At 43.3% G+C, this 23,199-nt stretch overlaps 35 non-coding genes across 35 annotated transcripts; all 35 read right to left on the bottom strand.

Annotated features, from left to right (window-relative positions):
• Positions 1 to 144: 144 nt before the first annotated feature.
• Positions 145 to 216, bottom strand: TRNAP-CGG (transfer RNA proline (anticodon CGG)). Its single transcript has one exon. It is a non-coding gene; the product is annotated as a tRNA-Pro (tRNA).
• Positions 217 to 1,120: 904 nt separating this feature from the next.
• On the bottom strand, positions 1,121 to 1,192 carry TRNAP-AGG (transfer RNA proline (anticodon AGG)). The gene has a single exon. It is a non-coding gene; the product is annotated as a tRNA-Pro (tRNA).
• A 408-nt stretch (positions 1,193 to 1,600) lies between these two features.
• Positions 1,601 to 1,672, bottom strand: TRNAP-CGG (transfer RNA proline (anticodon CGG)). The gene has a single exon. It is a non-coding gene; the product is annotated as a tRNA-Pro (tRNA).
• Positions 1,673 to 1,921: 249 nt separating this feature from the next.
• On the bottom strand, positions 1,922 to 1,993 carry TRNAP-CGG (transfer RNA proline (anticodon CGG)). Its single transcript has one exon. It is a non-coding gene; the product is annotated as a tRNA-Pro (tRNA).
• Positions 1,994 to 2,241: 248 nt separating this feature from the next.
• On the bottom strand, positions 2,242 to 2,313 carry TRNAP-CGG (transfer RNA proline (anticodon CGG)). Its single transcript has one exon. It is a non-coding gene; the product is annotated as a tRNA-Pro (tRNA).
• Positions 2,314 to 2,561: 248 nt separating this feature from the next.
• TRNAP-CGG (transfer RNA proline (anticodon CGG)) lies at positions 2,562 to 2,633 on the bottom strand. Its single transcript has one exon. It is a non-coding gene; the product is annotated as a tRNA-Pro (tRNA).
• A 250-nt stretch (positions 2,634 to 2,883) lies between these two features.
• Positions 2,884 to 2,955, bottom strand: TRNAP-CGG (transfer RNA proline (anticodon CGG)). The gene has a single exon. It is a non-coding gene; the product is annotated as a tRNA-Pro (tRNA).
• Positions 2,956 to 3,537: 582 nt separating this feature from the next.
• On the bottom strand, positions 3,538 to 3,609 carry TRNAP-CGG (transfer RNA proline (anticodon CGG)). The gene has a single exon. It is a non-coding gene; the product is annotated as a tRNA-Pro (tRNA).
• A 904-nt stretch (positions 3,610 to 4,513) lies between these two features.
• Positions 4,514 to 4,585, bottom strand: TRNAP-AGG (transfer RNA proline (anticodon AGG)). Its single transcript has one exon. It is a non-coding gene; the product is annotated as a tRNA-Pro (tRNA).
• A 408-nt stretch (positions 4,586 to 4,993) lies between these two features.
• Positions 4,994 to 5,065, bottom strand: TRNAP-CGG (transfer RNA proline (anticodon CGG)). The gene has a single exon. It is a non-coding gene; the product is annotated as a tRNA-Pro (tRNA).
• Positions 5,066 to 5,314: 249 nt separating this feature from the next.
• TRNAP-CGG (transfer RNA proline (anticodon CGG)) lies at positions 5,315 to 5,386 on the bottom strand. Its single transcript has one exon. It is a non-coding gene; the product is annotated as a tRNA-Pro (tRNA).
• Positions 5,387 to 5,634: 248 nt separating this feature from the next.
• On the bottom strand, positions 5,635 to 5,706 carry TRNAP-CGG (transfer RNA proline (anticodon CGG)). The gene has a single exon. It is a non-coding gene; the product is annotated as a tRNA-Pro (tRNA).
• A 248-nt stretch (positions 5,707 to 5,954) lies between these two features.
• TRNAP-CGG (transfer RNA proline (anticodon CGG)) lies at positions 5,955 to 6,026 on the bottom strand. Its single transcript has one exon. It is a non-coding gene; the product is annotated as a tRNA-Pro (tRNA).
• A 250-nt stretch (positions 6,027 to 6,276) lies between these two features.
• On the bottom strand, positions 6,277 to 6,348 carry TRNAP-CGG (transfer RNA proline (anticodon CGG)). The gene has a single exon. It is a non-coding gene; the product is annotated as a tRNA-Pro (tRNA).
• Positions 6,349 to 6,596: 248 nt separating this feature from the next.
• Positions 6,597 to 6,668, bottom strand: TRNAP-CGG (transfer RNA proline (anticodon CGG)). Its single transcript has one exon. It is a non-coding gene; the product is annotated as a tRNA-Pro (tRNA).
• Positions 6,669 to 7,237: 569 nt separating this feature from the next.
• TRNAP-CGG (transfer RNA proline (anticodon CGG)) lies at positions 7,238 to 7,309 on the bottom strand. Its single transcript has one exon. It is a non-coding gene; the product is annotated as a tRNA-Pro (tRNA).
• Positions 7,310 to 7,557: 248 nt separating this feature from the next.
• On the bottom strand, positions 7,558 to 7,629 carry TRNAP-CGG (transfer RNA proline (anticodon CGG)). The gene has a single exon. It is a non-coding gene; the product is annotated as a tRNA-Pro (tRNA).
• A 249-nt stretch (positions 7,630 to 7,878) lies between these two features.
• On the bottom strand, positions 7,879 to 7,950 carry TRNAP-CGG (transfer RNA proline (anticodon CGG)). Its single transcript has one exon. It is a non-coding gene; the product is annotated as a tRNA-Pro (tRNA).
• Positions 7,951 to 8,198: 248 nt separating this feature from the next.
• TRNAP-CGG (transfer RNA proline (anticodon CGG)) lies at positions 8,199 to 8,270 on the bottom strand. The gene has a single exon. It is a non-coding gene; the product is annotated as a tRNA-Pro (tRNA).
• A 248-nt stretch (positions 8,271 to 8,518) lies between these two features.
• On the bottom strand, positions 8,519 to 8,590 carry TRNAP-CGG (transfer RNA proline (anticodon CGG)). Its single transcript has one exon. It is a non-coding gene; the product is annotated as a tRNA-Pro (tRNA).
• Positions 8,591 to 8,840: 250 nt separating this feature from the next.
• On the bottom strand, positions 8,841 to 8,912 carry TRNAP-CGG (transfer RNA proline (anticodon CGG)). Its single transcript has one exon. It is a non-coding gene; the product is annotated as a tRNA-Pro (tRNA).
• A 248-nt stretch (positions 8,913 to 9,160) lies between these two features.
• On the bottom strand, positions 9,161 to 9,232 carry TRNAP-CGG (transfer RNA proline (anticodon CGG)). Its single transcript has one exon. It is a non-coding gene; the product is annotated as a tRNA-Pro (tRNA).
• Positions 9,233 to 9,801: 569 nt separating this feature from the next.
• TRNAP-CGG (transfer RNA proline (anticodon CGG)) lies at positions 9,802 to 9,873 on the bottom strand. Its single transcript has one exon. It is a non-coding gene; the product is annotated as a tRNA-Pro (tRNA).
• A 569-nt stretch (positions 9,874 to 10,442) lies between these two features.
• On the bottom strand, positions 10,443 to 10,514 carry TRNAP-CGG (transfer RNA proline (anticodon CGG)). Its single transcript has one exon. It is a non-coding gene; the product is annotated as a tRNA-Pro (tRNA).
• Positions 10,515 to 10,922: 408 nt separating this feature from the next.
• TRNAP-CGG (transfer RNA proline (anticodon CGG)) lies at positions 10,923 to 10,994 on the bottom strand. Its single transcript has one exon. It is a non-coding gene; the product is annotated as a tRNA-Pro (tRNA).
• A 249-nt stretch (positions 10,995 to 11,243) lies between these two features.
• On the bottom strand, positions 11,244 to 11,316 carry TRNAP-CGG (transfer RNA proline (anticodon CGG)). Its single transcript has one exon. It is a non-coding gene; the product is annotated as a tRNA-Pro (tRNA).
• Positions 11,317 to 11,564: 248 nt separating this feature from the next.
• Positions 11,565 to 11,636, bottom strand: TRNAP-CGG (transfer RNA proline (anticodon CGG)). Its single transcript has one exon. It is a non-coding gene; the product is annotated as a tRNA-Pro (tRNA).
• A 409-nt stretch (positions 11,637 to 12,045) lies between these two features.
• On the bottom strand, positions 12,046 to 12,117 carry TRNAP-CGG (transfer RNA proline (anticodon CGG)). The gene has a single exon. It is a non-coding gene; the product is annotated as a tRNA-Pro (tRNA).
• Positions 12,118 to 13,007: 890 nt separating this feature from the next.
• TRNAP-CGG (transfer RNA proline (anticodon CGG)) lies at positions 13,008 to 13,079 on the bottom strand. The gene has a single exon. It is a non-coding gene; the product is annotated as a tRNA-Pro (tRNA).
• An 88-nt stretch (positions 13,080 to 13,167) lies between these two features.
• TRNAP-CGG (transfer RNA proline (anticodon CGG)) lies at positions 13,168 to 13,239 on the bottom strand. Its single transcript has one exon. It is a non-coding gene; the product is annotated as a tRNA-Pro (tRNA).
• Positions 13,240 to 14,289: 1,050 nt separating this feature from the next.
• Positions 14,290 to 14,361, bottom strand: TRNAP-CGG (transfer RNA proline (anticodon CGG)). Its single transcript has one exon. It is a non-coding gene; the product is annotated as a tRNA-Pro (tRNA).
• Positions 14,362 to 14,930: 569 nt separating this feature from the next.
• Positions 14,931 to 15,002, bottom strand: TRNAP-CGG (transfer RNA proline (anticodon CGG)). The gene has a single exon. It is a non-coding gene; the product is annotated as a tRNA-Pro (tRNA).
• A 569-nt stretch (positions 15,003 to 15,571) lies between these two features.
• TRNAP-CGG (transfer RNA proline (anticodon CGG)) lies at positions 15,572 to 15,643 on the bottom strand. The gene has a single exon. It is a non-coding gene; the product is annotated as a tRNA-Pro (tRNA).
• A 409-nt stretch (positions 15,644 to 16,052) lies between these two features.
• Positions 16,053 to 16,124, bottom strand: TRNAP-CGG (transfer RNA proline (anticodon CGG)). Its single transcript has one exon. It is a non-coding gene; the product is annotated as a tRNA-Pro (tRNA).
• An 889-nt stretch (positions 16,125 to 17,013) lies between these two features.
• On the bottom strand, positions 17,014 to 17,085 carry TRNAP-CGG (transfer RNA proline (anticodon CGG)). Its single transcript has one exon. It is a non-coding gene; the product is annotated as a tRNA-Pro (tRNA).
• Between the last annotated feature and the right edge of the window lie 6,114 nt (positions 17,086 to 23,199).

Genomic DNA, 23,199 nt, shown 5'->3' on the forward strand with positions numbered 1-23,199 from the left:
CTCACACCCGAAGCGAGTATCATACCACGAGTATCATACCCCTAGACCAGCGGACCATGTATGACACTGAAACATGCTACACTCGTAGGCCTACAATATAACTAGTTGCATTTAAATCGTCACCAAATTACTTCTGCAAAACTCGGGTCCGTCCGGGATTTGAACCCGGGACCACTCACACCCGAAGCGAGTATCATACCCCTAGACCAACGGACCATGTATGACACTGTAACATGCTACACTCGTAGGCCTACAATATAACTCGTTGCATTTAAATAGTCACCAAATTACTTCTGCAAAACTCGGGTCCGTCCGGGATTTGAACCCGGGACTACTCACACCCGAAGCGAGTATCATACCCCTAAACCAACGGACGAAATATGACACTGAAACATGCTCAACTCGTAGTCCTACTATTTAACTAGTTACATTTAAATAGTCACCAAATTACTTCTGCAAAACTCGGGTCCGTCCGGGATTTGAACCCGGGACCACTCACACCCGAAGCGAGTAACATACCCCGAAACCAACGGATCATGTATGACAGCGAGACATGCTCAACTCGTAGGCCTACAATTTAATTAGTTGCATTTAAGTAGTCACCAAATTACTTCTGCAAAAGTCGGTTCCGTCCAGAATTTGAACCCGGGACCACTCACACCCGAAGCGAGTATCATACCGCGAGTATCATACCCCTAGACCAACGGACCATGTATGACACTGAAACATGCTACACTCGTAGGCCTACAATATAACTAGTTGCATTTAAATAGTCACCAAATTACTTCTGCAAAAATTCGTGTCCGTCTGGGATTTGAACCCGGGACCCGTCGCACCCTAAGCGAGTATCATACCCCTAGACCAACGGACGAAATATGACACTGAAACATGCTCAACTCGTAGGCCTACAATTTAACTCGTTGCATTTAAATAGTCACCAAATTACTTCTGCAAAAACTCGTGTCCGTCTGGGATTTGAACCCGGGACCCCTCGCACCCTAAGCGAGTTCCATACCCCTAGACCAACGGACGAAATATGGCATTGAAACATGCTCAACTCGTAGGCCTACAATTTAACTCGTTGCATTTAAATAGTCACCAAATTACTTCTGCAAAACTCGGGTCCGTCCGGGATTTGAACCCGGGACCCCTCGCACCCTAAGCGAGTATCATACCCCTAGACCAACGGACCATGCATGACACTGAAACATGCTACACTCGTAGGCCTACAATTTAACTCGTTGCATTTAAATAGTCACCAAATTACTTCTGCAAAACTCGGGTCCGTCCGGGATTTGAACCCGGGACCACTCACACCCGAAGCGAGTAACATACCCCAAAACCAACGGATCATGTATGACAGCGAGACATGCTCAACTCGTAGGCCTACAATTTAACTGGTTGCATTTAAATAGTCACCAAATTACTTCTGCAAAAACTCGGGTCCGTCCGGGATTTGAACCCGGGACCACTCGCACCCAAAGCGAGTATCATTTCCCTAGAACAACGGACCAAGTATGAAATAAAACATGCTCAACTCATAGGCCTACCCTGTAGTTAGTTGCATTTAAATAGTCACTAAATTACTTCTGCAAAACTCGGGTCCGTCCGTGATTTGAACCCGGGACCACTCACACCCGAAGCGAGTATCATACCCCTAGACCAACGGACCATGTATGACACTGAAACATGCTACACTCGTAGGTCTACAATATAACTAGTTGCATTTAAATAGTCACCAAATTACTTCTGCAAAAACTCGTGTCCGTCTGGGATTTGAACCCGGGACCCCTCGCACCCTAAGCGAGTATCTTACCCCTAGACCAACGGATGCAATATAACACTGAAACATGCTCAACTCGTAGTCCTACTATTTAACTAGTTACATTTAAATAGCCACCAAATTACTTCTGCAAAACTCGGGTCCGTCCGGGATTTGAACCCGGGACCACTCACACCCGAAGCGAGTATCATACCCCTAGACCAACGGACCATGTATAACACTGAAACATGCTACACTCGTAGGCCTACAATTTAACTCGTTGCATTTAAATAGTCACCAAATTACTTCTGCAAAACTCGGGTCCGTCCGGGATTTGAACCCGGGACTACTCACACCCGAAGCGAGTATCATACCCCTAAACCAACGGAGGAAATATGACACTGAAACATGCTCAACTCGTAGTCCTACTATTTAACTAGTTACATTTAAATAGCCACCAAATTACTTCTGCAAAACTCGGGTCCGTCCGGGATTTGAACCCGGGACCACTCACACCCGAAGCGAGTATCATACCCCTAGACCAACGGACCATGTATAACACTGAAACATGCTACACTCGTAGGCCTACAATATAACTCGTTGCATTTAAATAGTCACCAAATTACTTCTGCAAAACTCGGGTCCGTCCGAGATTTGAACCCGGGACCACTCACACCCGAAGCGAGTAACATACCCCAAAACCAACGGATCACGTATGACAGCGAGACATTCTCAACTCGTAGTCCTACAATTTAACTAGTTGCATTTAAATAGTCACCAAAATACTTCTGCAAACCTCGGGTCCGTCCAGGATTTGAACCCGGGACCACTCACTCCCGAAGCGAGTATCATACCCCTAGACCAACGGACCATGTATGACACTGAAACATGCTACACTCGTAGGTCTACAATATAACTAGTTGCATTTAAATAGTCACCAAATTACTTCTGCAAAATCTCGTGTCCGTCTGGGATTTGAACCCGGGACCCCTCGCACCCTAAGCGAGTATCATACCCCTAGACCAACGGAAGAAATATGACACTGAAACATGCTCAACCTGTAGTCCTACAATTTAACTCGTTGCATTTGAATAGTCACCAAATTACTTCTGCAAAAACTCGGGTCCGTCCGGGATTTGAACCCGGGACCACTCACACCCGAAGCGAGTATCATACCCCTAGACCAACGGACCATGTATAACACTGAAACATGCTACACTCGTAGGCCTACAATTTAACTCGTTGCATTTAAATAGTCACCAAATTACTTCTGCAAAACTCGGGTCCGTCCGGGATTTGAACCCGGGACCACTCACACCCGAAGCGAGTAACATACCCCAAAACCAACGGATCATGTATGACAGCGAGACATTCTCAACTCGTAGTCCTACAATTTAACTCGTTGCATTTAAATAGTCACCAAATTACTTCTGCAAAACTCGGGTCCGTCCGGGATTTGAACCCGGGACCACTCACACCCGAAGCGAGTAACATGCCCCAAAACCAACGGATCATGTATGACAGCGAGACATGCTCAACTCGTAGGCCTACAATTTAATTAGTTGCATTTAAGTAGTCACCAAATTACTTCTGCAAAACTCGGGTCCGTCCGGAATTTGAACTCGGGACCACTCACACCCGAAGCGAGTATCATACCACGAGTATCATACCCCTAGACCAGCGGACCATGTATGACACTGAAACATGCTACACTCGTAGGCCTACAATATAACTAGTTGCATTTAAATCGTCACCAAATTACTTCTGCAAAACTCGGGTCCGTCCGGGATTTGAACCCGGGACCACTCACACCCGAAGCGAGTATCATACCCCTAGACCAACGGACCATGTATGACACTGTAACATGCTACACTCGTAGGCCTACAATATAACTCGTTGCATTTAAATAGTCACCAAATTACTTCTGCAAAACTCGGGTCCGTCCGGGATTTGAACCCGGGACTACTCACACCCGAAGCGAGTATCATACCCCTAAACCAACGGACGAAATATGACACTGAAACATGCTCAACTCGTAGTCCTACTATTTAACTAGTTACATTTAAATAGTCACCAAATTACTTCTGCAAAACTCGGGTCCGTCCGGGATTTGAACCCGTGACCACTCACACCCGAAGCGAGTAACATACCCCGAAACCAACGGATCATGTATGACAGCGAGACATGCTCAACTCGTAGGCCTACAATTTAATTAGTTGCATTTAAGTAGTCACCAAATTACTTCTGCAAAAGTCGGTTCCGTCCAGAATTTGAACCCGGGACCACTCACACCCGAAGCGAGTATCATACCGCGAGTATCATACCCCTAGACCAACGGACCATGTATGACACTGAAACATGCTACACTCGTAGGCCTACAATATAACTAGTTGCATTTAAATAGTCACCAAATTACTTCTGCAAAAATTCGTGTCCGTCTGGGATTTGAACCCGGGACCCGTCGCACCCTAAGCGAGTATCATACCCCTAGACCAACGGACGAAATATGACACTGAAACATGCTCAACTCGTAGGCCTACAATTTAACTCGTTGCATTTAAATAGTCACCAAATTACTTCTGCAAAAACTCGTGTCCGTCTGGGATTTGAACCCGGGACCCCTCGCACCCTAAGCGAGTTCCATATCCCTAGACCAACGGACGAAATATGGCATTGAAACATGCTCAACTCGTAGGCCTACAATTTAACTCGTTGCATTTAAATAGTCACCAAATTACTTCTGCAAAACTCGGGTCCGTCCGGGATTTGAACCCGGGACCCCTCGCACCCTAAGCGAGTATCATACCCCTAGACCAACGGACCATGCATGACACTGAAACATGCTACACTCGTAGGCCTACAATTTAACTCGTTGCATTTAAATAGTCACCAAATTACTTCTGCAAAACTCGGGTCCGTCCGGGATTTGAACCCGGGACCACTCACACCCGAAGCGAGTAACATACCCCAAAACCAACGGATCATGTATGACAGCGAGACATGCTCAACTCGTAGGCCTACAATTTAACTGGTTGCATTTAAATAGTCACCAAATTACTTCTGCAAAAACTCGGGTCCGTCCGTGATTTGAACCCGGGACCACTCGCACCCAAAGCGAGTATCATTTCCCTAGAACAACGGACCAAGTATGAAATAAAACATGCTCAACTCATAGGCCTACCCTGTAGTTAGTTGCATTTAAATAGTCACTAAATTACTTCTGCAAAACTCGGGTCCGTCCGTGATTTGAACCCGGGACCACTCACACCCGAAGCGAGTATCATACCCCTAGACCAACGGACCATGTATGACACTGAAACATGCTACACTCGTAGGTCTACAATATAACTAGTTGCATTTAAATAGTCACCAAATTACTTCTGCAAAAACTCGTGTCCGTCTGGGATTTGAACCCGGGACCCCTCGCACCCTAAGCGAGTATCTTACCCCTAGACCAACGGATGCAATATAACACTGAAACATGCTCAACTCGTAGTCCTACTATTTAACTAGTTACATTTAAATAGCCACCAAATTACTTCTGCAAAACTCGGGTCCGTCCGGGATTTGAACCCGGGACCACTCACACCCGAAGCGAGTATCATACCCCTAGACCAACGGACCATGTATAACACTGAAACATGCTACACTCGTAGGCCTACAATTTAACTCGTTGCATTTAAATAGTCACCAAATTACTTCTGCAAAACTCGGGTCCGTCCGGGATTTGAACCCGGGACTACTCACACCCGAAGCGAGTATCATACCCCTAAACCAACGGAGGAAATATGACACTGAAACATGCTCAACTCGTAGTCCTACTATTTAACTAGTTACATTTAAATAGCCACCAAATTACTTCTGCAAAACTCGGGTCCGTCCGGGATTTGAACCCGGGACCACTCACACCCGAAGCGAGTATCATACCCCTAGACCAACGGACCATGTATAACACTGAAACATGCTACACTCGTAGGCCTACAATATAACTCGTTGCATTTAAATAGTCACCAAATTACTTCTGCAAAACTCGGGTCCGTCCGAGATTTGAACCCGGGACCACTCACACCCGAAGCGAGTAACATACCCCAAAACCAACGGATCACGTATGACAGCGAGACATTCTCAACTCGTAGTCCTACAATTTAACTAGTTGCATTTAAATAGTCACCAAAATACTTCTGCAAACCTCGGGTCCGTCCAGGATTTGAACCCGGGACCACTCACTCCCGAAGCGAGTATCATACCCCTAGACCAACGGACCATGTATGACACTGAAACATGCTACACTCGTAGGTCTACAATATAACTAGTTGCATTTAAATAGTCACCAAATTACTTCTGCAAAATCTCGTGTCCGTCTGGGATTTGAACCCGGGACCCCTCGCACCCTAAGCGAGTATCATACCCCTAGACCAACGGAAGAAATATGACACTGAAACATGCTCAACCTGTAGTCCTACAATTTAACTCGTTGCATTTGAATAGTCACCAAATTACTTCTGCAAAAACTCGGGTCCGTCCGGGATTTGAACCCGGGACCACTCACACCCGAAGCGAGAATCATACCCCTAGACCAACGGACCATGTATAACACTGAAACATGCTACACTCGTAGGCCTACAATTTAACTCGTTGCATTTAAATAGTCACCAAATTACTTCTGCAAAACTCGGGTCCGTCCGGGATTTGAACCCGGGACCACTCACACCCGAAGCGAGTAACATACCCCAAAACCAACGGATCATGTATGACAGCGAGACATTCTCAACTCGTAGTCCTACAATTTAACTAGTTGCATTTAAATAGTCACCAAAATACTTCTGCAAACCTCGGGTCCGTCCAGGATTTGAACCCGGGACCACTCACACCCGAAGCGAGTATCATACCCCTAGACCAACGGACCATGTATGACACTGAAACATGCTACACTCGTAGGTCTACAATATAACTAGTTGCATTTAAATAGTCACCAAATTACTTCTGCAAAATCTCGTGCCCGTCTGGGATTTGAACCCGGGACCCCTCGCACCCTAAGCGAGTATCTTACCCCTAGACCAACGGACGAAATATGACACTGAAACATGCTCAACTCGTAGGCCTAAAATTTAACTCGTTGCATTTAAATAGTCACCAAATTACTTCTGCAAAACTCGGGTCCGTCCGGGATTTGAACCCGGGACTACTCACACCCGAAGCGAGTATCATACCCCTAAACCAACGGACGAAATATGACATTGAAACATGCTCAACTCGTAGTCCTACTATTTAACTAGTTACATTTAAATAGTCACCAAATTACTTCCGCAAAACTCGGGTCCGTCCGGGATTTGAACCCGGGACCACTCACACCCGAAGCGAGTAACATACCCCAAAACCAACGGATCATGTGTGACAGCGAGACATGCTCAACTCGTAGGCCTACAATTTAATTAGTTGCATTTAAGTAGTCACCAAATTACTTCTGCAAAACTCGGGTCCGTCCGGGATTTGAACCCGGGACCACTCACACCCGAAGCGAGTATCATACCCCTAGACCAACGGACCATGTATGACACTGAAACATGCTACACTCGTAGGCCTACAATATAACTAGTTGCATTTAAATAGTCACCAAATTACTTCTGCAAAAACTCGGGTCCGTCCGGGATTTGAACCCGGGACCACTCGCACCCAAAGCGAGTATCATTTCCCTAGAACAACGGACCATGTATGAAATAAATCATGCTCAACTCATAGGCCTACCCTGTAGTTAGTTGCATTTAGATAGTCACTAAATTACTTCTGCAAAACTCGGGTCCGTCCGTGATTTGAACCCGGGACCACTCACACCCGAAGCGAGTATCATACCCCTAGACCAACGGACCATGTATGACACTGAAACATGCTACACTCGTAGGTCTACAATATAACTAGTTGCATTTAAATAGTCACCAAATTACTTCTGCAAAAACTCGTGTCCGTCTGGGATTTGAACCCGGGACCCCTCGCACCCTAAGCGAGTATCTTACCCCTAGACCAACGGATGCAATATAACACTGAAACATGCTCAACTCGTAGTCCTACTATTTAACTAGTTACATTTAAATAGCCACCAAATTACTTCTGCAAAACTCGGGTCCGTCCGGGATTTGAACCCGGGACCACTCACACCCGAAGCGAGTATCATACCCCTAGACCAACGGACCATGTATAACACTGAAACATGCTACACTCGTAGGCCTACAATTTAACTCGTTGCATTTAAATAGTCACCAAATTACTTCTGCAAAACTCGGGTCCGTCCGGGATTTGAACCCGGGACTACTCACACCCGAAGCGAGTATCATACCCCTAAACCAACGGAGGAAATATGACACTGAAACATGCTCAACTCGTAGTCCTACTATTTAACTAGTTACATTTAAATAGCCACCAAATTACTTCTGCAAAACTCGGGTCCGTCCGGGATTTGAACCCGGGACCACTCACACCCGAAGCGAGTATCATACCCCTAGACCAACGGACCATGTATAACACTGAAACATGCTACACTCGTAGGCCTACAATATAACTCGTTGCATTTAAATAGTCACCAAATTACTTCTGCAAAACTCGGGTCCGTCCGAGATTTGAACCCGAGACCACTCACACCCGAAGCGAGTAACATACCCCAAAACCAACGGATCATGTATGACAGCGAGACATTCTCAACTCGTAGTCCTACAATTTAACTAGTTGCATTTAAATAGTCACCAAAATACTTCTGCAAACCTCGGGTCCGTCCAGGATTTGAACCCGGGACCACTCACTCCCGAAGCGAGTATCATACCCCTAGACCAACGGACCATGTATGACACTGAAACATGCTACACTCGTAGGTCTACAATATAACTAGTTGCATTTAAATAGTCACCAAATTACTTCTGCAAAATCTCGTGTCCGTCTGGGATTTGAACCCGGGACCCCTCGCACCCTAAGCGAGTATCATACCCCTAGACCAACGGAAGAAATATGACACTGAAACATGCTCAACCTGTAGTCCTACAATTTAACTCGTTGCATTTGAATAGTCACCAAATTACTTCTGCAAAAACTCGGGTCCGTCCGGGATTTGAACCCGGGACCACTCACACCCGAAGCGAGTATCATACCCCTAGACCAACGGACCATGTATAACACTGAAACATGCTACACTCGTAGGCCTACAATTTAACTCGTTGCATTTAAATAGTCACCAAATTACTTCTGCAAAACTCGGGTCCGTCCGGGATTTGAACCCGGGACCACTCACACCCGAAGCGAGTAACATACCCCAAAACCAACGGATCATGTATGACAGCGAGACATTCTCAACTCGTAGTCCTACAATTTAACTAGTTGCATTTAAATAGTCACCAAAATACTTCTGCAAACCTCGGGTCCGTCCAGGATTTGAACCCGGGACCACTCACACCCGAAGCGAGTATCATACCCCTAGACCAACGGACCATGTATGACACTGAAACATGCTACACTCGTAGGTCTACAATATAACTAGTTGCATTTAAATAGTCACCAAATTACTTCTGCAAAATCTCGTGTCCGTCTGGGATTTGAACCCGGGACCCCTCGCACCCTAAGCGAGTATCTTACCCCTAGACCAACGGACGAAATATGACACTGAAACATGCTCAACTCGTAGGCCTAAAATTTAACTCGTTGCATTTAAATAGTCACCAAATTACTTCTGCAAAACTCGGGTCCGTCCGGGATTTGAACCCGGGACTACTCACACCCGAAGCGAGTATCATACCCCTAAACCAACGGACGAAATATGACATTGAAACATGCTCAACTCGTAGTCCTACTATTTAACTAGTTACATTTAAATAGTCACCAAATTACTTCCGCAAAACTCGGGTCCGTCCGGGATTTGAACCCGGGACCACTCACACCCGAAGCGAGTAACATACCCCAAAACCAACGGATCATGTGTGACAGCGAGACATGCTCAACTCGTAGGCCTACAATTTAATTAGTTGCATTTAAGTAGTCACCAAATTACTTCTGCAAAACTCGGGTCCGTCCGGGATTTGAACCCGGGACCACTCACACCCGAAGCGAGTATCATACCCCTAGACCAACGGACCATGTATGACACTGAAACATGCTACACTCGTAGGCCTACAATATAACTAGTTGCATTTAAATAGTCACCAAATTACTTCTGCAAAAACTCGTGTCCGTCTGGGATTTGAACCCGGGACCCCTCGCACCGTAAGCGAGTATCATACCCCTAGACCAACGGACGAAATATGACACTGAAACATGCTCAACTCGTAGGCCTACAATATAACTCGTTGCATTTAAATAGTCACCAAATTACTTCTGCAAAACTCGGGTCCGTCCGGGATTTGAACCCGGGACCACTTACACCCGAAGCGAGTATCATACCCCTAGACCAACGGATCATGTATGACAGCGAGACATTCTCAACTCGTAGGTCTACAATATAACTAGTTGCATTTAAATAGTCACCAAATTACTTCTGCAAAACTCGGGTCCGTCCGGGATTTGAACCCGGGACCACTCACACCCGAAGCGAGTAACATACCACAAAACCAACGGATCATGTATGACAGCGAGACATTCTCAACTCGTAGTCTTACAATTTAACTAGTTGCATTTAAATAGTCACCAAAATACTTCTGCAAACCTCGGGTCCGTCCAGGATTTGAACCCGGGACCACTCACACCCGAAGCGAGTATCATACCCCTAGACCAACGGACCATGTATGACACTGAAACATGCTACACTCGTAGGTCTACAATATAACTAGTTGCATTTAAATAGTCACCAAATTACTTCTGCAAAACTCGGGTCCGTCCGGGATTTGAACCCGGGACTACTCACACCCGAAGCGAGTATCATACCCCTAAACCAACGGACGAAATATGACATTGAAACATGCTCAACTCGTAGTCCTACTATTTAACTAGTTACATTTAAATAGTCACCAAATTACTTCCGCAAAACTCGGGTCCGTCCGGGATTTGAACCCGGGACCACTCACACCCGAAGCGAGTAACATACCCCAAAACCAACGGATCATGTGTGACAGCGAGACATGCTCAACTCGTAGGCCTACAATTTAATTAGTTGCATTTAAGTAGTCACCAAATTACTTCTGCAAAACTCGGGTCCGTCCGGGATTTGAACCCGGGACCACTCACACCCGAAGCGAGTATCATACCCCTAGACCAACGGACCATGTATGACACTGAAACATGCTACACTCGTAGGCCTACAATATAACTAGTTGCATTTAAATAGTAACCAAATTACTTCTGCAAAAACTCGTGTCCGTCTGGGATTTGAACCCGGGACCCCTCGCACCGTAAGCGAGTATCATACCCCTAGACCAACGGACGAAATATGACACTGAAACATGCTCAACTCGTAGTCCTACTATTTAACTAGTTACATTTAAATAGTCACCAAATTACTTCTGCAAAAACTCGTGTCCGTCCGGGATTTGAACCCGGGACCACTCACACCCGAAGCGAGTATCATACCCCTAGACCAACGGACCATGTATGACACTGAAACATGCTACACTCGTAGGCCTACAATATAACTCGTTGCATTTAAATAGTCACCAAATTACTTCTGCAAAACTCGGGTCCGTCCGGGATTTGAACCCGGGACCACTCACACCCGAAGCGAGTAACATACCCCAAAACCAACGGATCATGTATGACAGCGAGACATTCTCAACTTGTAGTCCTACAGTTTAACTAGATGCATTTAAATAGTCACCAAAATACTTCGGCAAACCTCGGGTCCGTCCAGGATTTGAACCCGGGACCACTCACACCCGAAGCGAGTATCATACCCCTAGACCAACGGACCATGTATGACACTGAAACATGCTACACTCGTAGGTCTACAATATAACTAGTTGCAATTAAATAGTCACCAAATTACTTCTGCAAAATCTCGTGTCCGTCTGGGATTTGAACCCGGGACCCCTCGCACCCTAAGCGAGTATCTTACCCCTAGACCAACGGACGAAATATGACACTGAAACATGCTCAACTCGTAGGCCTACAATTTAACTCGTTGCATTTAAATAGTCACCAAATTACTTCTGCAAAACTCGGGTCCGTCCGGGATTTGAACCCGGGACCACTCACACCCGAAGCGAGTAACATACCCCAAAACCAACGGATCATGTATGACAGCGAGACATTCTCAACTTGTAGTCCTACAGTTTAACTAGATGCATTTAAATAGTCACCAAAATACTTCGGCAAACCTCGGGTCCGTCCAGGATTTGAACCCGGGACCACTCACACCCGAAGCGAGTATCATACCCCTAGACCAACGGACCATGTATGACACTGAAACATGCTACACTCGTAGGTCTACAATATAACTAGTTGCATTTAAATAGTCACCAAATTACTTCTGCAAAATCTCGTGTCCGTCTGGGATTTGAACCCGGGACCCCTCGCACCCTAAGCGAGTATCTTACCCCTAGACCAACGGACGAAATATGACACTGAAACATGCTCAACTCGTAGGCCTACAATTTAACTCGTTGCATTTAAATAGTCACCAAATTACTTCTGCAAAACTCGGGTCCGTCCGGGATTTGAACCCGGGACCACTCACACCCGAAGCGAGTAACATACCCCAAAACCAACGGATCATGTATGACAGCGAGATATTCTCAACTCGTAGTCCTACAATTTAACTAGTTGCATTTAAATAGTCACCAAAATACTTCTTCAAACCTCGGGTCCGTCCAGGATTTGAACCCGGGACCACTCACACCCGAATCGAGTATCATACCCCTAGACCAACGGACCATGTATGACACTGAAACATGCTACACTCGTAGGTCTACAATATAACTAGTTGCATTTAAATAGTCACCAAATTACTTCTGCAAAATCTCGTGTCCGTCTGGGATTTGAACCCGGGACCCCTCGCACCCTAAGCGAGTATCTTACCCCTAGACCAACGGACGAAATATGACACTGAAACATGCTCAACTCGTAGGCCTACAATTTAACTCGTTGCATTTAAATAGTCACCAAATTACTTCTGCAAAACTCGGGTCCGTCCGGGATTTGAACCCAGGACTACTCACACCCGAAGCGAGTATCATACCCCTAAACCAACGGACGAAATATGACATTGAAACATGCTCAACTCGTAGTCCTACTATTTAACTAGTTACATTTAAATAGTCACCAAATTACTTCTGCAAAACTCGGGTCCGTCCGGGATTTGAACCCGGGACCACTCACACCCGAAGCGGGTATCATACCCCTAGACCAACGGACCATGTATGACACTGAAACATGCTACACTCGTAGGCCTACAATATAACTCGTTGCATTTAAATAGTCACCAAATTACTTCTGCAAAACTCGGGTCCGTCCGGGATTTGAACCCGGGACCACTCACACCCGAAGTGAGTATCATACCCCTAGACCAACGGACCATGTATGACATTGAAACATGCTACACTCGTAGGTCTACAATATAACTAGTTGCATTTAAATAGTCACCAAATTACTTCTGCAAAACTCGGGTCCGTCCGGGATTTGAACCCGGGACCACTCACACCCGAAGCGAGTAACATACCCCAAAACCAACGGATCATGTATGACAGCGAGACATTCTCAACTTGTAGTCCTACAGTTTAACTAGTTGCATTTAAATAGTCACCAAAATACTTCGGCAAACCTCGGGTCCGTCCAGGATTTGAACCCGGGACCACTCACACCCGAAGCGAGTATCATACACCTAGACCAACGGACCATGTATGACACTGAAACATGCTACACTCGTAGGTCTACAATATAACTAGTTGCATTTAAATAGTCACCAAATTACTTCTGCAAAATCTCGTGTCCGTCTGGGATTTGAACCCGGGACCCCTCGCACCCTAAGCGAGTATCTTACCCCTAGACCAACGGACGAAATATGACACTGAAACATGCTCAACTCGTAGGCCTACAATTTAACTCGTTGCATTTAAATAGTCACCAAATTACTTCTGCAAAACTCGGGTCCGTCCGGGATTTGAACCCGGGACTACTCACACCCGAAGCGAGTATCATACCCCTAAACCAACGGACGAAATATGACATTGAAACATGCTCAACTCGTAGTCCTACTATTTAACTAGTTACATTTAAATAGTCACCAAATTACTTCCGCAAAACTCGGGTCCGTCCGGGATTTGAACACGGGACCACTCACACCCGAAGCGAGCAACATACCCCAAAACCAACGGATCATGTATGACAGCGAGACATTCTCAACTCGTAGTCCTACAATATAACTAGTTGCATTTAAATAGTCACTAAATTACCTCTGCAAAAACTCGGGTCCGTCCGGGATTTGAACCCGGGACCACTCACACCCGAAGCGAGTAACATACCCCAAAACCAACGGATCATGTATGACAGCGAGACATTCTCAACTTGTAGTCCTACAGTTTAACTAGTTGCATTTAAATAGTCACCAAAATACTTCGGCAAACCTCGGGTCCGTCCAGGATTTGAACCCGGGACCACTCACACCCGAAGCGAGTATCATACCCCTAGACCAACGGACCATGTATGACACTGAAACATGCTACACTCGTAGGTCTACAATATAACTAGTTGCATTTAAATAGTCACCAAATTACTTCTGCAAAATCTCGTGTCCGTCTGGGATTTGAACCCGGGACCCCTCGCACCCTAAGCGAGTATCTTACCCCTAGACCAACGGACGAAATATGACACTGAAACATGCTCAACTCGTAGGCCTACAATTTAACTCGTTGCATTTAAATAGTCACCAAATTACTTCTGCAAAACTCGGGTCCGTCCGGGATTTGAACCCGGGACTACTCACACCCGAAGCGAGTATCATACCCCTAAACCAACGGACGAAATATGACATTGAAACATGCTCAACTCGTAGTCCTACTATTTAACTAGTAACATTTAAATAGTCACCAAATTACTTCCGCAAAACTCGGGTCCGTCCGGGATTTGAACCCGGGACCACTCACACCCGAAGCGAGCAACATACCCCAAAACCAACGGATCATGTATGACAGCGAGACATTCTCAACTCGTTGTCCTACAATTTAACTAGTTGCTTTTAAATAGTCACCAAAATACTTCTGCAAACCTCGGGTCCGTCCAGGATTTGAACCCGGGACCACTCACACCCGAAGCGAGTATCATACCCCTAGACCAACGGACCATGTATGACACTGAAACATGCTACACTCGTAGGTCTACAATATAACTAGTTGCATTTAAATAGTCACCAAATTACTTCTGCAAAATCTCGTGTCCGTCTGGGATTTGAACCCGGGACCCCTCGCACCCTAAGCGAGTATCTTACCCCTAGACCAACGGACGAAATATGACACTGAAACATGCTCAACTCGTAGGCCTACAATTTAACTCGTTGCATTTAAATAGTCACCAAATTACTTCTGCAAAACTCGGGTCCGTCCGGGATTTGAACCCGGGACTACTCACACCCGAAGCGAGTATCATACCCCTAAACCAACGGACGAAATATGACATTGAAACATGCTCAACTCGTAGTCCTACTATTTAACTAGTTACATTTAAATAGTCACCAAATTACTTCCGCAAAACTCGGGTCCTTCCGGGATTTGAACCCGGGACCACTCTCACCCGAAGCGAGCAACATACCCCAAAACCAACGGATCATGTATGACAGCGAGACATTCTCAACTCGTAGTCCTACAATTTAACTAGTTGCTTTTAAATAGTCACCAAAATACTTCTGCAAACCTCGGGTCCGTCCAGGATTTGAACCCGGGACCACTCACACCCGAAGCGAGTATCATACCCCTAGACCAACGGACCATGTATGACACTGAAACATGCTACACTCGTAGGTCTACAATATAACTAGTTGCATTTAAATAGTCACCAAATTACTTCTGCAAAATCTCGTGTCCGTCTGGGATTTGAACCCGGGACCCCTCGCACCCTAAGCGAGTATCTTACCCCTAGACCAACGGACGAAATATGACACTGAAACATGCTCAACTCGTAGGCCTACAATTTAACTCGTTGCATTTAAATAGTCACCAAATTACTTCTGCAAAACTCGGGTCCGTCCGGGATTTGAACCCGGGACTACTCACACCCGAAGCCAGTATCATACCCCTAAACCAACGGACGAAATATGACATTGAAACATGCTCAACTCGTAGTCCTACTATTAAACTAGTTACATTTAAATAGTCACCAAATTACTTCTGCAAAACTCGGGTCCGTCCGGGATTTGAACCCGGGACCACTCACACCCGAAGCGAGTATCATACCCCTAGACCAACGGACCATGTATGACACTGAAACATGCTACACTCGTAGGTCTACAATATAACTAGTTGCATTTAAATAGTCACCAAATTACTTCTGCAAAATCTCGTGTCCGTCTGGGATTTGAACCCGGGACCCCTCGCACCCTAAGCGAGTATCTTACCCCTAGACCAACGGACGAAATATGACACTGAAACATGCTCAACTCGTAGGCCTACAATTTAACTCGTTGCATTTAAATAGTCACCAAATTACTTCTGCAAAACTCGGGTCCGTCCGGGATTTGAACCCGGGACTACTCACACCCGAAGCGAGTATCATACCCCTAAACCAACGGACGAAATATGACATTGAAACATGCTCAACTCGTAGTCCTACTATTTAACTAGTTACATTTAAATAGTCACCAAATTACTTCCGCAAAACTCGGGTCCGTCCGGGATTTGAACCCGGGACCACTCACACCCGAAGCGAGCAACATACCCCAAAACCAACGGATCATGTATGACAGCGAGACATTCTCAACTCGTAGTCCTACAATTTAACTAGTTGCATTTAAATAGTCACCAAAATACTTCTGCAAACCTCGGGTCCGTCCGGGATTTGAACCCGGGACCACTCACACCCGAAGCGAGCAACATACCCCAAAACCAACGGATCATGTATGACAGCGAGACATTCTCAACTCGTAGTCCTACAATTTAACTAGTTGCATTTAAATAGTCACCAAAATACTTCTGCAAACCTCGGGTCCGTCCGGGATTTGAACCCGGGACCACTCACACCCGAAGCGAGCAACATACCCCAAAACCAACGGATCATGTATGACAGCGAGACATTCTCAACTCGTAGTCCTACAATTTAACTAGTTGCATTTAAATAGTCACCAAAATACTTCTGCAAACCTCGGGTCCGTCCAGGATTTGAACCCGGGACCACTCACACCCGAAGCGAGTATCATACCCCTAGACCAACGGACCATGTATGACACTGAAACATGCTACACTCGTAGGTCTACAATATAACTAGTTGCATTTAAATAGTCACCAAATTACTTCTGCAAAATCTCGTGTCCGTCTGGGATTTGAACCCGGGAGTAGTAAGTTACCACACTTTTAGGCATGCAAATTAGCCGAAAATGATCCAAATTTGCATAATTCAGAAATCCCACTTTTAACCATGCCGAAAATGATCAAAATTTGCATATGCGCTCAGAATTTGTATTATCACACCTGTCAATCAAAAATGTTAATAAAGCAATTAGTAAATTGATGAATACGTCATTAGCAAAGAATAACTCGACAAGTAAACATGGCAATGTTAGCACCCGCTTACGATTGCTTTTACATTACTTTACCAAGTAATGCCTCCATGCAATTATATCCTGAAAATACTAAAACAAGTTATAGGACGGAACTACCTACAACGTATAATTTATCGGATGGAAATTGGGAGGTTGGTTTGTCGGAAATAAATATGCCTTCAAAGTGGGACAACATAACTGATTGTTTTGATGAATTTGTCGTTAGATCGGTGGATCTTGATTATGAGTACGAAATTGGGGAAGGCGGTTGTGGTAATTTGGGAAATATAGTTAAGGGAGCGAAAGACGAACCTACTAGTATTTACCAATACCCCATGGCATAAAATTACTGCAAATGAGGCTAAATATATGGATTATTTTTCAATTACATTTCCAAAAGATAATCCCGGATTAGGTTTAATGTTAGGATTTGATAAGAGTCAAGTAGACACTCCGTTGAGGAACAATACGGAAAGTAAACATCTCGGAGATATAAATAGAGGTGTACAAACCTTATTCATTTATACGAGTCTCATATACCCCCAGGTAATAGGTGACTCTTGGGGTGGGCTTTTACGGACAATTCCAAGACCTGAAAACAGTCGAGATAATAAACCTCACGTGTTAACATTCAATCCAATTAATTATTATCCAGTACGTACACCCAATTTTAATTTAGTGTAGATTGATATAAAGACAGATTCGGGAACGAAAATTCCATTCAAACTCGGAAAAACTGTTACGACTTTACATTTTAGAAGGATCCGTAATTACTAATGTCTGTACGGAATAGATATTATAATTATTATTTACAACAATCGGCGGGGCGTTTGTTGGGCCAGTATTTCAAAGAGGAAATGGTTTGGGATCGATATTTAAAAGTTTAGTTCGGTTCATAACCCCCATACTCAAACCAGCAGCAAAAGCTGTTGGACGAGAAGCGATAGGTGTCGGAAGTAGATGGTTTGGTGATATATCAACGGGAGCAGATCCTAAAAGCTCTTTCAAAAAGAATATTAAAATTGCGGGGTCTAATTTATTACATAAAGCGGTTGATAAAATAGGAGAAGCGCAATTTGGGAGTGGAAGGCGTAAAAGAAGAAAAAGAGCCAGTAAGCTAGGAAAGAGAAAAGTGAAAAGAATAAGGAAGAAGTCTGATTTTTTAGCTTAAAGAAGACGCGATAAAAATCAAAGGGGAGTATAAAAGTAGGGAATATACGCGAGTAATAATTAGTTTACGCTTAAACATTGACAAATAAAGTTATTCAAAAAAGAAGGAATGATGTCAGAATTAGATTTGTTCGCTAAACCCGTCTCTAATTTGAATATTGTGGCCAGTAACGACATACAACTACAAACTGTTAATGCTATAACGGATGGTGGTCCATTGGAATTTTTTATTCCCGGAACACCTGATAGTTATATAGACACTTCAAAAATTAAACTGTACGTTAAGGCTCAAATATTAGGATTTGATACAACTGATAATACATGGAAAGCTATCGCGGGAAGTGATAAACTCGGCCCGGCTAATTTAACCTTATGGAGTTTATTTGATCAAATAGAAGTTATGTTTAACGATACTCAGGTTCAAGTCGTGAATAATTTAGCCCCATATGTCGCTTATTTCGAAACAATGTTAAATTATGGGAAAGAAGCTAAAGACACGCAATTGGCATTAGAAATGTTTTACAAAGATACAAAACTAACAAATACCGATTCACACCATGCCGAGAATAACGGAATGAAATCTAGAAGAACCAGAACCGGAGCATCTAAAATATTTGAAATGATAGGGAGATTACACGTTGATGTATGTAAGATGAACAAGTTCTTATTGAACAACGTTGATATAAAGTTTAAATTTATTAGATCAGCGGATACTTTTCCAATAATTTTCCAACCTCCTCCTCCTGCTGCTCCGGCCCAAGGTGGTAACCCTCCTCCTCCTGATCCAATTAATAATTATAAAATCGTTATTAAATCAGCTTCTTTATTTGTACGGAAAATAAAACCAAACACTGAAATTATGCTAGCCCATGCTATGGTTTTGGAAAAAACACCGTGTGTGTATCCCATTAATCAAACTGTGGCAAAGTATTTTAGTATCGAAACCGGGAACAGTGACACGATAAAAGAAAACTTATTTTTAGGTAGAATTCCTAATCGAATGATTATCGGATTCGTTAAAACATCAGCCTTCAATGGGGCTTTATCTCAAAATCCATTTTATTTCGAACACCTAGATTTAAACTTTTTATCAGTTACAGTAGGGAATAAAAATTATCCAGATCAACCTTTCACACCGGATTTTACTCACGATCATTACTGTAGGGAATACGCTACCTTATTTACGGCTCTAGATATGTATGGGAAAAATAAAGGAAACTACATTAGTCTTTTTGATTATCCTAGAGGTAACACTCTATACGCTGTTGACTTTACTCCGGAAGAGCAGGCTAGTGCCGAGCACTGTTCTTTAGAAAAACACGGTAGTTTAAGGTTAACTATACGTTTTAAAAGGCCACTCACTTTTGCGGTAACAGCCATAGTATACGCCGAGTTTGAAAACGAGTTATTAATAACGAGGGATCGTAACGTTTTGTACAAACTAGAGTGAGAGTATGGACGAGTACGTTTATTTTCCAACTCGAAAAGATAATAATCTTCTCGTAACAGTTAGAAATAACAAAAGACACGTAACTATCGTCGGAAATTGTTGGGATTTTAAGGAAATTAAAAAGGTGTTGAAAGAAATATAAAATTAAACGTCTCCAACGAATTAGCGTCAAATGATCGCGTGAAAATCATGAAACAACAACAGTACAATCTCTCCGATAAACAAACTATCGAGATAGCCGAAGCTGGCGATGATCTAATTATTTCCATTTCCGATAATGCGAGAACGGAGTATATGGTTACTATTAGTAACAAAGTATATCAAAACTTATGGTTGCTGGTGGATTATATAAACTTGTTTTTCCAAGACGTCTTACCTCGCTTCCACAGTACCCTACCGGAAAATTTTCAAGTTGAAGGTTACGTATCTGGAACCGGAACAAAGTATATCGACATTCGACAATACGTATGCGAAAATTCGAATATTCATCGCTACGATTTACTGTGGATGGCTACGTGTAAAGGATTTTGTTTAAATAAAACCACGTGGAATCGATTGAAACAAATAAAACCGGAATTGGATCGGCAGTTGGAAATAAAAGCCAATACCAAGGAATTATTCAGAACAATGATTTTACGAGACATTACCGAAAATTTACTGGAAAACACCAACTGCTGCGGTAATCTTAATTGCCAAGGCGAAATCGAGCACCACGTATCCTGCACCTCACATTCGAATACTGACTTGAATATCCTACAAGCGATATCGATGTTAAATAAGACGAACCTGAAGAATGAGTTTGAAAAACGATTTGGAGAGAAGAACGAAAATTTGGATCAATTATTTCTTATTATTACCGACAATGTAACGCAATTGAAAAGAGATGTTTTTTACAATTACGTTTGATAAATAAAAAGCTTATTCACAGATGGTTTTTTTCTTTATTAACCAAATACCTTCAAAGATGGTTAGTAAACGAATAGCGCGTTAAATCGAAAATATATATTACGATCCGCAACATCCCGCGAGTTTAGGTTCGGTGAGAAAATTACAAAAAGCTCTACCAAATGTATCAAAGGAAGATATCGAGCAATGGTTGATTTCCCAGCCCGCGTATACGAAACATAAACCCAGAAGAAAAATATATCCTAGAAATCAAACGTACGTCACTAGTATGAACGAGGTTTTCCAATGCGATTTAATCGATTTACCCCAATTATCCAACTACAATAACAAATATCGTTATATTCTAACCGTTATTGACGTCTTGTCGAGATACGCGTGGGCTTTACCGTTAAAAACAAAGGGGGCGAAAGAAATTATAAAAGCTCTCGGTACAATCTTTAAGCAACGTACACCTTCGAGGTTAAATTCCGACGAAGGAAGCGAGTTTAAAAACAAAAAAGTGCAAGCCTATCTTAAAAGTAAGGATATCCATTGGTACGCTAGTTACGGTAATTTAAAATGCGCCATGATAGAAAGATGGAATAGAACATTGAAAACGCGAATGTTTCGATTAATGACGAGAAATAACAATTATAATTACACGAAACATTTACAAAAAATTGTAAATGGATATAACGCCACTGTTCATTCAACAATCGGTATAGCTCCGAAAAACGTAAATATAAATAACGAACATTTAATATGGAAACGATTATACTACAAGAAGAAACGTACAAGCAACAAGCCAAAATTACGCAAGGGTGATTTGGTGAGAATTACGTCCGACAAAGGTGCCTTTGGTAAAGGATACACTGGATATTGGACGAGTGAAATTTTTGTCGTACATAAAGTACTACTACGTACTCCAACTGCTTACATAATAAAAGACGAAAACGACGAAATAATAAAAGGATCATTCTACGAGCCGGAATTACAAAAAGTTGCTAAATGAATACGGAAGAATTAAACCTTTTTTAAGCACAGATCCTCGAACGAGACCCTACTTCATAGGAGTGTTCCCGAAAGATATTTTACCCGACCCACCAGAACGGAAACCCTATTGTTTCGTGGTCAATTCGGAACCATCCTCAAACGAAGGATTGCATTGGTTAGGAGTCTATATCGATACTAACGATAACGGTTATTTCTTTTGCTCGTACGGTAAAGACCCTAGTTATTACGGTTTTAATCTATCAAGCTACGCTTTCAATTGGTATTACAATAATTGTCAAATACAACCGAATAGTTCATTTACATGCGGGGGACACGTTATTTTTGTTTTAACAAGTTTGTGTTACGGATTTTCCTATAATGAAATAATACGAGAATTGTACGACGTGAAAGATAAACCTTACAACGACGTGATTATTATGTTAAATATGTGTATACATTTATTGAATCAAGAGAAAAAATGAAATAAAATATTTTTTTATTTTTTTAAAAAATTGGTACATTTTCATTTAGACCATTTTATCGGTGTTTTGACTTTTCGCAATTTCATACCAGTAAGGAGACGTCTCGGGCGATAAGGATGACCGTCACCATCATCACCATTATCACCCTCCTCCTCCGGTATACCTCTGGTATATCGTCGATGTCTCTTCGTTTTCGGAGTCGACGTGAGTTTAGGCCGTGGGAATGACTTCCTAATCGTCGAGGGCACACTCGAGGGTGACCTCGGTGTTGACCTTGAGAGGGCCAGGGGGGTCCCTTGAGGTGATTGTTGTTGCGAAGGCGGCTGTACTTGAAACGGATTAGGTGTTAGAAATTGCGGTGGTTGAAAGGATTGTTGAACGGGTTGTTGTTGTTGAACTTGGAAAACTGGTGGAATATTTGCAACGTTGACGCTAGGAGGTTCTATCAGGCTCTTCATAGTCAAATACTTTTGTAAAGTTAATAAATAATGTCGAAGTTTATCCTCCGAAGAGGTGTTTTGTTTTAAAATCCGACTCATTTCACGATCCAACTCTGTCGCTTCTTTTTCAGCTCCCGATAAAACAGCGGATTCGGGTAGTAATACCATTCGTTTCATCTCGCTAATGAAGTGATGGTAGATATCAAGGTCGGTACCAAAGCAGCTATTAACCCGGGTAAAAATCCTCCCGCCTGTTTTATAAGAAGTTTCCGTTTGTTTTTAGCCAGACCTCTTTTATTAGCGATTTTTCTTATATATACTCGATGTTTTTTAATATAAATTCTATCCTTTTCGGGTAAAGGAATATTTCC

Source organism: Phalangium opilio, unplaced genomic scaffold (genome assembly GCF_054372755.1).
Source record: "Phalangium opilio isolate 3A_F unplaced genomic scaffold, DU_Popi_V2 ptg000487l_1, whole genome shotgun sequence".
In the NCBI taxonomy this organism is placed as follows: domain Eukaryota; kingdom Metazoa; phylum Arthropoda; class Arachnida; order Opiliones; family Phalangiidae; genus Phalangium; species Phalangium opilio.